Below are 12266 nucleotides of genomic sequence, written 5' to 3'. Positions count from 1 at the left end.
AAGGGTGGCACATTTTGCAACTAAGGTGGGGTGGGGTGGAAGCCGTTTGAAGACGGGGTTTTAATTTGTCGGTAGCTGTTAAGTGTTTTTTTTTTTTTTTTTTCTCGATAGCATTCGGTCTGGGCAATGTTCATCTCTCTTTTGCAAACAGAGAGATGTCCAGACGGATGAATATTGATATGACATCACCGGCAAAAGTGTCGAGCAGTCATTTAACCCAATTACATTCCAACCGCGTCGTGTTATATGCAAAGAAATCAGGTGGCGAACTCCAGTAATGAGTTCGATTTTATGCCAAATTTAGACCTCATTACTATTTCCTAGGCGTGGCAAAGTGGTTAGAGGCGCGCGGCGGTGCGGAGTGGGTCTGGGAGCATACAGCTCAGTTATATCATTAAATGGTAGGGTAGGCTTAATAGTGCTTTGGATTATAGACGCTGATGGCTTTCAAGAGTGTAGCCAAGGTGCCGTGAAAAGCAAATGTCCCCCTGGCATGTCCTGCTCCTTAATACTGTCCTGCACTTCTACCCTCGCCCGCAGGTAGGTGTCACACTTGCTCTTAATTTCGAGGCCTAACTCTTAAGAGACTGAGTGAACCTTTTTCGAGAGGCGCAGATAACCTGGAGTAGCAGATCATAAGCTTTAAAAAAAATGTTTGTGCTTTAGCAAATGCAGAAAGAGTTGTCGAAATACAAAATCCCACAAAGAGATTGCAGTAAAGATAAATAAAGATTTCAGTTGTTTTAGTAATACATTTTATGCTATTCTTATTATTATTATTTACAACTCAAATCTATAACAGATTTCAGTGAACATTTAGCTAATTATAAACTCTTTGGAACATAATAACAATTAAAAATAAAAGTATATATTTTGTAGTTTGTTATGTACAAATCAGTTCTATTATTTAGCATGGTTCGATTAAATATAATTATTATAAAATAATATAATTAATAAAATTGCCTTTCTGTAGTATTTTTCGCAGTATGGCCCAGCAAACAGTAGCCTACAATTAAATCAAACAATTAAACGGACAATTTAACACATCCTCTACATAGGACAGATATTTTTAGCATTAAAATAATAATAATAATAATAATAATAATAATAATAATAATAATAATAATAATAATAATAATGGATGTGAGGACGGGAAGCGACTTGATTCAGCTGGAGGTCGTGTCATTAATCTCTATAGTTTACTTTGCGCACTCCAGGTGAAAGTCCCCAGGGTTTCATTTAATTCCCTTGGCTCTAATGTCCTTCCCCGGCAGCTGAGCGAGCTGGGGGAGGTTGGGGGGTGCTATATTTAATCTCTCGGAGTGAGATGGAGCTGCCGCTGCACCACATCAGCCGGTTAAATAGCATAATTATGTTTTTCTTTGCTGATCCCTCTAAGAGTTGAAGCATTCGATGCAATGCCCTGTGTGTGCATAACCCCTTCTATAAATGTAAAAAGCAGCAGTTTATATTCTCGAAGACAGATGGTTACATTTTACTCCCGGATGATTCTAATAAATATTAAGCTGAACTGTTACATTTTTTTGAAAATATCCTCTCTTCTAATATTGATATAGAAGGCTTAAATTTTGAAATATCAATAATAATTTACGATCTCATTTTACGCATGATGCAAATCAGTGGGATAATTCAACTAGTAGATGGGGATTGTGTAAAAGCTGATACAGACACCAATATGGTGATTTGAAAGGTTTGAACACACTGAAGATGTCTAATGTACTCCGTAAAAGTCATGTGAACTTAAACTAAAATTAGCTTTGAGAGGTGGCTATAATGAAAAAAATTATATTTAATTTTCAGAAATTTTCAAAGGTCAATCACTAACACGGAGCCTTAGCTAAATCAGTGGTTGTCTATTTTAATTTGCTGTGTTAAGGGTATTACATTATTATAACGAAAGACACATTGGATATTGTTATTCGCTCTATTGTCGTTAATAGTTTTAGACTGCAACCGATATTTAATATCGCTCATACCCTATTTTGAAACACAGGCTTCAATAATCTTAAACGTGGCACAATGTATTAATCCTGAAAGCTTTCAGATTCGTGTCGGCCGGTCCGTGCTTTTGTGAGAATGAATAACCGCACGAACTCCGCGATGAGCCCACACGACTTTGTTCAACCCCCCCCCCCCACCCCCACGTCTCCCCCTCTCTCTCTCTCTCTCTTTCACTTGAATGAGTCTCAGTCTCATTGTTCGGAAGAGTTCCACTGTCACTGTGTGCATGTCAAGTGAGAGCAAGACAGTTCCCACGTGTAAAAAAATAGAAAGACTGAGAAGATGCTAAAGGATGGGCTAAATAAATAATATGCTGAAATAAGATTTAAAAATGTAAAATTCCTGTTCTGCGAAAAAACTTCTTCGCAGCTCTACAATAAGTAAGAGGAAAAGAGTAGCATACAAAAGAGCCATGTATCCAGAAAGGACTTCATCCACGATTTTCCTTTATTTTAGGCGGAGCTGCGATGTAAACTCTTAAAATTTTAAATTAGCATAGTTTTCTCATTCTTTGGTTATAGCCAACATCTGGATTAATTTCAAGATAGGTTCTGAACAATGAGCCATATCGAATAAGGGTGGGGGAAATAACGAAATTACAAAAGCGTTTACTGCAATAATTCCCAAGCTGTTCAAAATACATTGGAAAGGCGAGTGTCGACAGGCCCTTACTTCCAACTATTTACTTTAATTAGAAAGGTGACATTTAGCTTATTCACGCAGCAGCATTTTACAAAGCGTGCACTCATAATTCTTACACAAAATCCCATCATTTTTTTACAGGCTACATTTCTAAATATTATACGAATTTTTAATAAATTTGTTGGGGAAAATGCAGAACTGATGCTCTAAAATTCAGTGTATAGTAAATATCCTCTGGGTATATTTCCTAAACGTGTTTGCATATATCATTCAGCAATAGCATTTTCACGGTCTACAACCTCACAACACCAAGCACCAAATTATCATTTTTATGAACAATATTCTGTTGCATCCCTGCCTAATGCTAAATAGGATAAATATGAGTTTAAAACCGAAAACTTGATCTTAAATCTTAAATTACACCTGCCACGTAATCGAGCAGTAAGCGACTTCGCCTCTCCAGAAAATAAATAAATAAATAACACAGGTAAAGTCTATGGCGTAATCAGAACCTGTTGATAAAATTAAGCGCTAAACAACCGTTAAAACATACCGGACCAAGTGTTCCAAAAATGATGTCTGCATAATATCAACAGTCCACATGATAACAACTAACAACTATAGGCTACTACTCCCTCCACACTAACATGACTCCAGCTGATCAAATTCAGCTCGAATGTTTAAAAGAACACCGATTTATTTGACCTGGACATCTGTGCTAAACAGCAGGGCAAAATTCAGAATAGTTTTTCCCTTCTCTGTCTCTCCTTAAAGTAAACAATATGTTGGTTGATTAGGGCTAGTTAGTCTAGAAAAGTAGAGAGACGAGCGTGAAGGGACATTGGTTGAAAATAAAAGAGAGAGAGAGAGAGAGAAGAAAAAGAAAACCGAGAAATAATCGCAAAAACTGTTTGTCAGGGAATAATTATTTTCAAACCAACATCCGCATACTTTATAAAGAAACTGAACTGACCTCTTCAACAGGCTAGTGCATGCTAGGTATACCTCTTCCCTTTTATTTAATCATCCAATCCCACTGAGGAACCTCTTAATTAATTATGGGTGCTAAAAATGAACACCAGCTGTTTCTCTCTAGTCTCTCTTTACTCCACCACGAAGAGTGTGACGCAGCCATGGGGCGTAATTTTCACAAATTAGCCAATTTTCTCTCCACCCCCCAGCCCAACCCCCCCCCCCCCCCCCCCCCCTCCAAAAAAAAAAAATCGAGCTGCTGTAAGGGCTCTTCTGACATATATCATTTCGCGTGCTCTAACGGCAGTAAACGAGTGGGGAAGTAGAAGTAAAGAGCAGGTTCTCGGCAAAGTCATGGCCCATTCGACACTTATAAATCGTTCGTGTTAAAGGCACATTTCAGATGGGCAGACGTAGGCTACATTGAAAGCTGAGCCAGATGAAGTGACAAGCTGTGATTTACTGCTATTTACCCCCACCTTAGCCTATAGACTTCACCCACTGTTTTCCTATTGCCCGCGCGCGGCTCTCTGGGGAGAGATTACACGTGTCATTTTCAGCTTTCTGGTGTTTTAAGTGAAACCTCCAACTTTATTTATTTATTTATTTATTACGTTAACGAAGAATAATGACCCGAGCGCGTTTTTGATAGAAATTATAGAAATAATAAATCAGTGGGCTAATAGGATAATTGCATGAGGAGACAATAAGACATCAAGTGGCTTTATTTGGTGTCAAAGTAAAACCACATATTTTTACCTGCGCTCGTTAGCTAAAATGTAATTATATGAGCAGAATTTTCATTTGTGGATTTAATAAAACAAAACGCACTAACTCATACTGTAGGACCTTACACACACGCGCGCACACACACATTAAATATATTGACCTATATATATATATATATATATGTATGTGTGTGTGTGTGTGTGTGTGTGTGTGTGTGTGTGTGTGTGTGTGTAGGTGTATCTACCAACATAAAGATTTAGATGTTAAATAATATTAAACCACACAATATCAAATTCAAGACAACCCTAAACTGGTCTCTCATTTCTAATCTCCTGCTTTAGATCTGAGACTAGGTGTTACCTTTCCATCACCTGTCCAACTAAACTATTATATTACCAAATTATATTTACTTTTAAATCTAAGATCAGGCTATCACAAAAACTAGATCACATTTAACGTATCATTTAATGTGCATTATAACAACAACATTCAGAAATATATCTGGATGGCATTTGACATAAACAACAACAACAAAATTGGCATAATTACTTTTGCAATTGTTTAATTATGTTTTCTCTTCTAACTATACCCTGTCACTACTATTAATGGTAAGCACATGTAATTTGAAATATCAGCTCAATGGAAAGTCGAAGCCACACAAGGTTATAAATATTTAGTTTTAATGCAGATATAAACACTTTTTTCACTCCAAGGAAAGAAATCAGGGACCGTTTTCAACACATTAGGCTCAAGTCCTAAGAGTCCCACAGCACCACTTTGCCTAGATAAGCAGCTAGTATTATTACATTCTTAATGGTTCAGATTAAGATTGATGAACTGTTTTCTTTTGGGCACTACACTGGGTCCACGAGAACGAGGGGAGAGGAGAGGGGGACGGAGGAAAAAGGGGATGAAGGGAGGGCTGCAAGCTGCCTGTTTATTTACATTTGGCCTTTTTAAATGATCCCTTTCTTCTAGACATCTGTTCCACATTATGACACTGATATTTAGCCTAATGGCTGTTCTGATGCGCTGCTCTGTGAGATAGCAGGAATAAGCGGCCATTATCTGCAGACCACCTGGGGAACTACGCCAAGCCTGATGACGGAAGTTATACAGGAGAATGAGGGGCTTTTTTATGGCAGTGCAAGAAGCTGACCAGGTCTTCTTTTTTTGTTTTTGTTTTTTTATAGAGAAATTTCCCGCTCTTGGGCTGATGGATGCAAATGTAAGCTCTGTAATTGGATCAGTTCCCCAGATACAGATAAATGGCTGCTGCTTTACTGGGGTTATTTTGAGCTATGTGAAGACAGCAGTGTGTCTCTATGTGTGTGTGTGTGTGTGTGTGTGTGTGTGTGTGTGTGTGTGTGTGTGTGTGTGTGTGTGTGTGTGTGTGTGTTTAGGCAACATTAATGAGAAGGAGTTGAGACACGCTTTACTCAGTCACAACACTGTGCGCCTGTACCTATACTGTACACATTCACACACTAAATGAGGAGGAGGCAGCATTACTGCTGAACTCCCATTAATGCCAATTAAGAGAAGGCACTTGCTGATGATGTACAACAAGCAATTAACAACAGTCAGGGCACCAAAAAAAAAAAGCATTAAAATCCCTTTGGCAAGTCCAAATAGGTATTTAAAATTAATTCACAGAGCAAATCATAAGAAGAATAATAGATTTCATGAAATGAAAACAGGGACAGTTCCCCCACAAAATGTAATTCTGTTGTCATTTACTCACACTCATTCAAAATCTATATAATTTTATGTCTTCTGTTGTATATCTTTTTTTGGTCCATATTTGGTGGTGTCCAAAACAACACTGGACCCCTTGACTTTATTAGGAAGTATTAAAAAATAAACTAATTATGTTTGAAATGACACAAGTCTAAGTAAATGACAAAATAACATTTTTGGGTTACCTATATCTTTCAATCAATAGAAGTTGTTTTTTATTTTAATTTTTTTTTTTTGAATTTTTTTTTTACCATACCCTGTCTCTATATCCACCATATTCTACTTATTTTAAGCTATTAACTAGGAATGTGAGACATCTGATTCACGTGCAAGACTTCTGATTCATCCGCTGTCATAAGTAAACTCCTAGAAGAATAACAAAGTGCAGTAAACAAAGTTTTGCACTATAAACCGATTTGTTTGTTTATGATCATAAATGTAAATAATAACAAATATATCAAGCAGCATAAAAGACTGTTTTTGTATAGATAAAATCAATCAAAGCAGATGACTCAGGAAGCCTCATACATTCAAGTTACAAATGGCTGCACACTTTCTTATGTTAAAAATAAGGTGGATGTCACTGGCTTTCTGTTTTACTGACAACAAAGTATCTTTGTTCTTTTCCATTAATTTACTAAACACCATCTAAACTGCGTTTTAGTTGTGTGCCAACCGAGAGACTGTTGGCTTGCTCTTTGATTAGCAGTGTGCAGAATAGCAGAATAGTTAATCTCATCAGCAAGGCTTTTTCAACTGATAAAACGCCAACTGTGGCCTCCCTTCAACCTTCCGTGCTAGGTCTCATCTGAACCCCCTAGCCCCAGACAGGACCCTGCCAAATATATTAATACCTGTTACACTGCAGCAATGGGGGCAAGCCTCAGCCCAAGCTCGACTAATCGATTGACCTCATTTTCGATGAAGGCGCCATTTCCGGTCTGAGAAGTAATTCTCTGGCTGAGAATGCCGGAGCCATCTGGGCAAGATAGGTGTAGCATGGCATGATTTCACCTGTCTGCCAAACACAGAGCAAATGGGGCCACAGTACAACACTGTGCTACAGAACACAGAAGAGATTTCAACACAAGCTCATTTCAGTCTGATTACCATTCAGGTGAGCCCTGGCAATGATGGTCACAAGACAACATCAGTGCTCTTCAGGTACATTTACTTTTTAGGCAAACATGGATTCACATGCTGGTATTGTTAAATGGGATGGTTTACCTAAAAAAATAAAATAATCATTATTTGTTTTTCCTCAATTATGTTTTGGACCCCACTCAATTTCAGTGTATGAACAGTCTTCAAAATATCTTCCTTTATGTTCCACTTAAGAAAAGGAATGTCATAGGTTTGAAATGTGAGTAAACAAAATTTTTACATTTTTGGGTGTACTATCCCTAATAAAAATAAAAAAAATGTTTTAAAAAAAAAACTACTTTTGCAAGTAACTATTACTGAACATTTCTGAATGTTTTGTGTGTGAGCTGAAGTTGATACTGTTGCTCATCCTTACAGCAGCACTTCAGAATATGTCTGGATCTGATTTATTAGCTTGTCAGGGAAAGCATTGTTGGAGAAGGCAATCAAAAAGCACTTACCTAGCCCCTAACTAAAATGAACACTTTTTCACTAGCTAATTTCTGTTACTCCCATAGAAGGGTTGGCAACTTGTTTGATGAGGCATAAAATGATGATAAATGAATTTATTGCTCCACCGATCATCAAACAGTGGTAGTATATACTTCTTCTCTGATAACACATTGCATAGATCCGTTGTCTTTCTTGGATGGGCACTGGGACTAGTTTTTACCCCCCTTAACCTATCTGACCCCAGGTCATTGTGTGTGGAACTGAGCCTGCAGCAGTGGAGAAGCAAGACAAAGGACAGTTTAATAGGAGGTTAAACTGGAAACAGGAGTGAACTCCTTGCTTTGAGGGACACATGCTCTCGACTTTCAGTCTCTGATCAGTGTGTGGGAAAACACAGAAGTAATCAGATATCCACCCCTCTCTTTCTTTTTCTCTCTCTCTCTTCACCCTCACTCTTTTTTTCTGCCAACCATCTCCTTGAAAAAAGAGCACCCCAAATAAGACAAGGAGGCAAAAGACACTACTAAACTGAAGTCAACAAAAGCAGCAAAACAAAAACCTACAACACCATTTTGTGAAATAAAAGGAGGATATTATAATTAGTCTATTAATTTAAGCAGCCATTTTGAATCCCAGCAATGATTAATGAGCTTTGGAGGGAAAGTAAGAGGTTGCCATGGGGTCAAAAGCATTTCTGCATATTTTTTAAATAATCCCTTCACCCTTCCTGTGCCCCCCTCTATAAATTCTCACACAAATCGGAGCCCGTGTTATACTACTACTACTGCTACTGCTAATAATAATAATTACAATGAATAACTGAAGAAGAACAACAACATTAATTATAACAAAGCAATAAAAGAAAATAATCTGAAAAAAGTGTATATGATTTTAATATTAGTATCTATTATTACTACTACTTCTACTTCTACTAAATATTTCCAGAGCTCAAAGACACTTGACATTTTTATAGAATTGAAAATTGTACAAAACTTAAAAAAAAATCTAATTTGTCAATATTTGTCAAACTTACTATGCTTTATGTATAAAGCTTTTTTTTATCTAGAAAAAAAAAAAAAAACTATTCCCTCATTTACTTTCAGCATAGGAAAGGCAAGAATGCTCTATTTCTCCCCATCGGTCCTCTGGCTCCCAGTTCTTTTCTTTTTTCTTTTCTTTTTTTTTCCGATTCTTTCCCTCCCTCTATTTCTAGAAATAAAACTAATTAGGTCTGTGTTTTAAATATGACAAAGCACTCAGCATCAAACAGCAATGAACAGCAAAAGCAATTACTGAAGCAATATGCACGCATGGAATACATATTGCATAAGTGTAAAATATGATACTGAATAAGCTCAAAAAAAAAAGTTGCACAGGTTATTATGACGTGTGCTATTTTCCAACATCAGTGTCATCAATCTATCAAACTGGCAACTACAATGTGACAGTTTTACCAAACAAAGGTGGTGGAAACAGATTCTCTTTAACCTTTTCGCACGTAAGTTCTAAAATAGTCAGACCAGCAGTCTGGCGTGAGTTTTTTTCTGCGACCGTTATTTTGCAATCAGTCGCGTTCTAATTTCCATGGAGACGCATGAACCTTGTCATGTGACATTTCAGTCAAAATGGCGCGCACACAATGGATAACCGTCTGCAGGTGAGTAACGTTAGCTTGGATATTTCGCTTTATTTAATTTTTTTATTCAAAACCTCTCAAATAATTTGTTAGCGTGTACCGACTATGGTTGAAATGGTTCTGTTTGCTGCCCCCCCCCTCCCTCCACTGCTGTGAACTTCGCTTGCACATGGTACTTTGCATCTCCCCCAGAAACGCCGCGTGACAATTGTTGCATCTCCCCCAGAAACGCCGCGTGACAATCGGTGCATCTCCCCCAGAAACGCCGCGTGACAATCGGTGCATCTCCCCCAGAACAGCCGCGTGACAATCGGTGCATCTCCCCCAGAAATGCCGCGTGACAATCGGTGAGTATTAGTATTTAGTTGTTAATTTTATTCTGAAGCATCTAGAATTATTTACAAGCATGCAATAAATATGAATAAAGATTTTATGTCATAAAAATTATCTTGTAAAACGGACTGCTCAAAAATGTGGTCGTTCACGTCATTACGATTTGTTTGTCTATTTTGCATAAGTTATTGCAAAAATGTTCCATAATCCGTGCATTCAGGGGGTAAAGTCAGGGTTCAGTTGAATTGATACGTTATACATAACGTGAATATAACAAAGCACATATTTGACGTTAAATCAATTTTCTTGTTTGTTTTAGTATATTGCTCACCGAGTTTTATATCTCTCAATTGCAAAGCAAATCAAAAGATGCCATGTTAAAGCAGAGTAAAGCTACATGGCATGACATTGTTAAATGATATTTTCCTAGCCTACAAAACATTTGAGTAAGCTAATAAGTGAAGTGTGACCATATAGTCTATACAATTATTATATTAATATATGTTCACACACATTTTTTTTTTGTTGTTGTTTAAAGCGCTATATAAATAAAGGTGACACCTCACTTATCAGCTTGCTCAAATGTTTGTATAGGGAAATATAATTTGATGATGTCATACCATGTAGATTTCATACCATGTAGTGAGAGATATGTATAGCATATGCACAGCTGCACTACTTCCTGAACTTCAGCTAGCTCCTTTGTTTTCTGTCTGCCATTATTGGACAAACTGATTAATCCAGGTGTGCCTGACCTAAGGAATCACAGCAACAATAATCCGACAAACCTGGATTAATCAGTTTGTCCAATAATGACAGACCGGAAACAAAGGAGCTGGCTGAAGTTCAGGAAGTAGTGCAGCTGTGCATATAGCCCAAAAAGAATGTATGTTTTGGGCTTCATGTATGTTTTATTAAAATGTAAGGTAAATGTTTAATACAAACTATTATACAAAAACGTTTATTATTACTATTACAAAACAGAAAACAAATATATTTACAATGACTAACAATTAAAATAGTATCATAAACAAACACAAAATCTGTAAATATACTCTGACTTTTGGTAAATGTTTTTGTTTAAAACAAACTATATTATACATACTGGTACCTTTTATATTTAATAATATTAATTACAATAAATTATAAAGTATCATCATAAATTCATTAATATAGGCTACTCTGACTTTTTACAGGCTTAATAATGCTTCATGAAAACCAGTCATCATATCAGCTTTGTAAACAAATATAAAAACAAATATATGTACAATAAATATTAAACAAAAAACTATAAATATACTGACTTTTAATAAATGGTTTTGTTTAAAGCAAACTATTATACACAATAATATGATTACAATAAATAATAATTAACAATGTATCATCATGAATTAATATACTCGGACTTTTTACAGGCTTAATAATGCTTCAGTGTGTGGTACTCCTCAAAACACGGGACAGCACACAAGGGAGTGTTGCATGGCACACACATGTGCTTGGTGAGGCGCCTCTGCTTGCCCTTGCGTGTGCTGGAGAGGCAGACCTTGCAGTGCCGCCTGGTCTTGCTGCCCTGGGAAGTGGTCTGAGGGACTTCAGATGGGAAATGCCTGGCTGTAAGGCGCAGAGGAGTGTCCAAGGCAGGACGCCCGCCTTTGGTTGGACCTCGCAATGTGCTGTACTCCTCCAGCAGCCCTCTCATCAGGTTGGTCCTGAATTGTAAGGAGGTGATTTCCTTTCCTACTCATAGTAGAGCACATCAATAGGAAGTGAGGAGAAAATAATAGTATGTGACCGTGTGGTCTGTTTATTATTGTGAATTTGTTAACACTTTAAATTACATTAATTAAAAATGTTAGCACTTTTTATCTTGTTTATATTTATTTGTATCCATTTCTCACCAGTAATTTGCCGGTAGACGATGTGGCTGTTGAGTAAAACTGTGTCGAGTACATGAAAAAATACTTTCTTGTACCACTTGGTAGACTTTCTGGTGCATTCATGAAAACCAGTCATCATATCAGCTTTGTCCACTGCACCCATCTTTTTGTTGTACTCCAGCACACAGACTGGCTTCATCATTGGTTGCCCAGTGAGGTGATCCAGCTTGCCTGTGGCTGCCATACCAGTTGGATGGACTGTGGTAAGGACATGAACATCCCTCTTGTCATGCCATTTTACTGCCAACTGTGACCCATTCTCTTCGAATTCCACCTCACCTTTTTTCATCTTGCAGGTGAACTTTGGCATCCCTTTTCTGTTTCCGCGCACAGTCCCACAAGCTCCAGTGCCAAGTGACAAGAGGTGCTGGAAAAGTGTGGGACTACTGTACCAGTTGTCAACATATAGAACATGACATTTGCTTACGTAAGGTGCTAAGAGTGTCATCACAACGGACCCAGAAATCCCAAGTCCTGGGTAATGTTGGATGTCAGTGGAGGATCCGGTGTAAATGATCATGTCCTCCACATAACCAGTTAGCACATCACACAAAACAAAAAACTTGATCCCAAATCTGTGCCGTTTGGATGGAATGAACTGACGAAATGCCAGCCTGCCTTTCCACTTCATCAGAGACTCATCCACACACAGATCCCTG

At 37.5% G+C, this 12266-nt stretch overlaps 1 protein-coding gene and 1 long non-coding RNA gene across 2 annotated transcripts in view; one reads left to right on the top strand and one right to left on the bottom strand.

Moving 5' to 3' along the window:
- Positions 1–12266, bottom strand: part of LOC132106558 (dipeptidase 2-like) — a 436558-nt gene that overhangs the window by 24209 nt on the left and 400083 nt on the right. The gene's annotated exons all lie outside the window — the stretch shown is intronic.
- LOC132097490 (uncharacterized) lies at positions 150–5872 on the top strand. Its single transcript, XR_009422740.1, has 3 exons — positions 150–540; positions 5559–5722; positions 5769–5872. It is a non-coding gene; the product is annotated as an uncharacterized LOC132097490 (long non-coding RNA).

This window comes from Carassius carassius, chromosome 2 (genome assembly GCF_963082965.1).
Source record: "Carassius carassius chromosome 2, fCarCar2.1, whole genome shotgun sequence".
Classification (NCBI taxonomy): domain Eukaryota; kingdom Metazoa; phylum Chordata; class Actinopteri; order Cypriniformes; family Cyprinidae; genus Carassius; species Carassius carassius.
The sequence above is the reverse complement of the archived record's forward strand: the minus strand, read 5'-3'. Positions and strand labels throughout refer to the sequence as shown.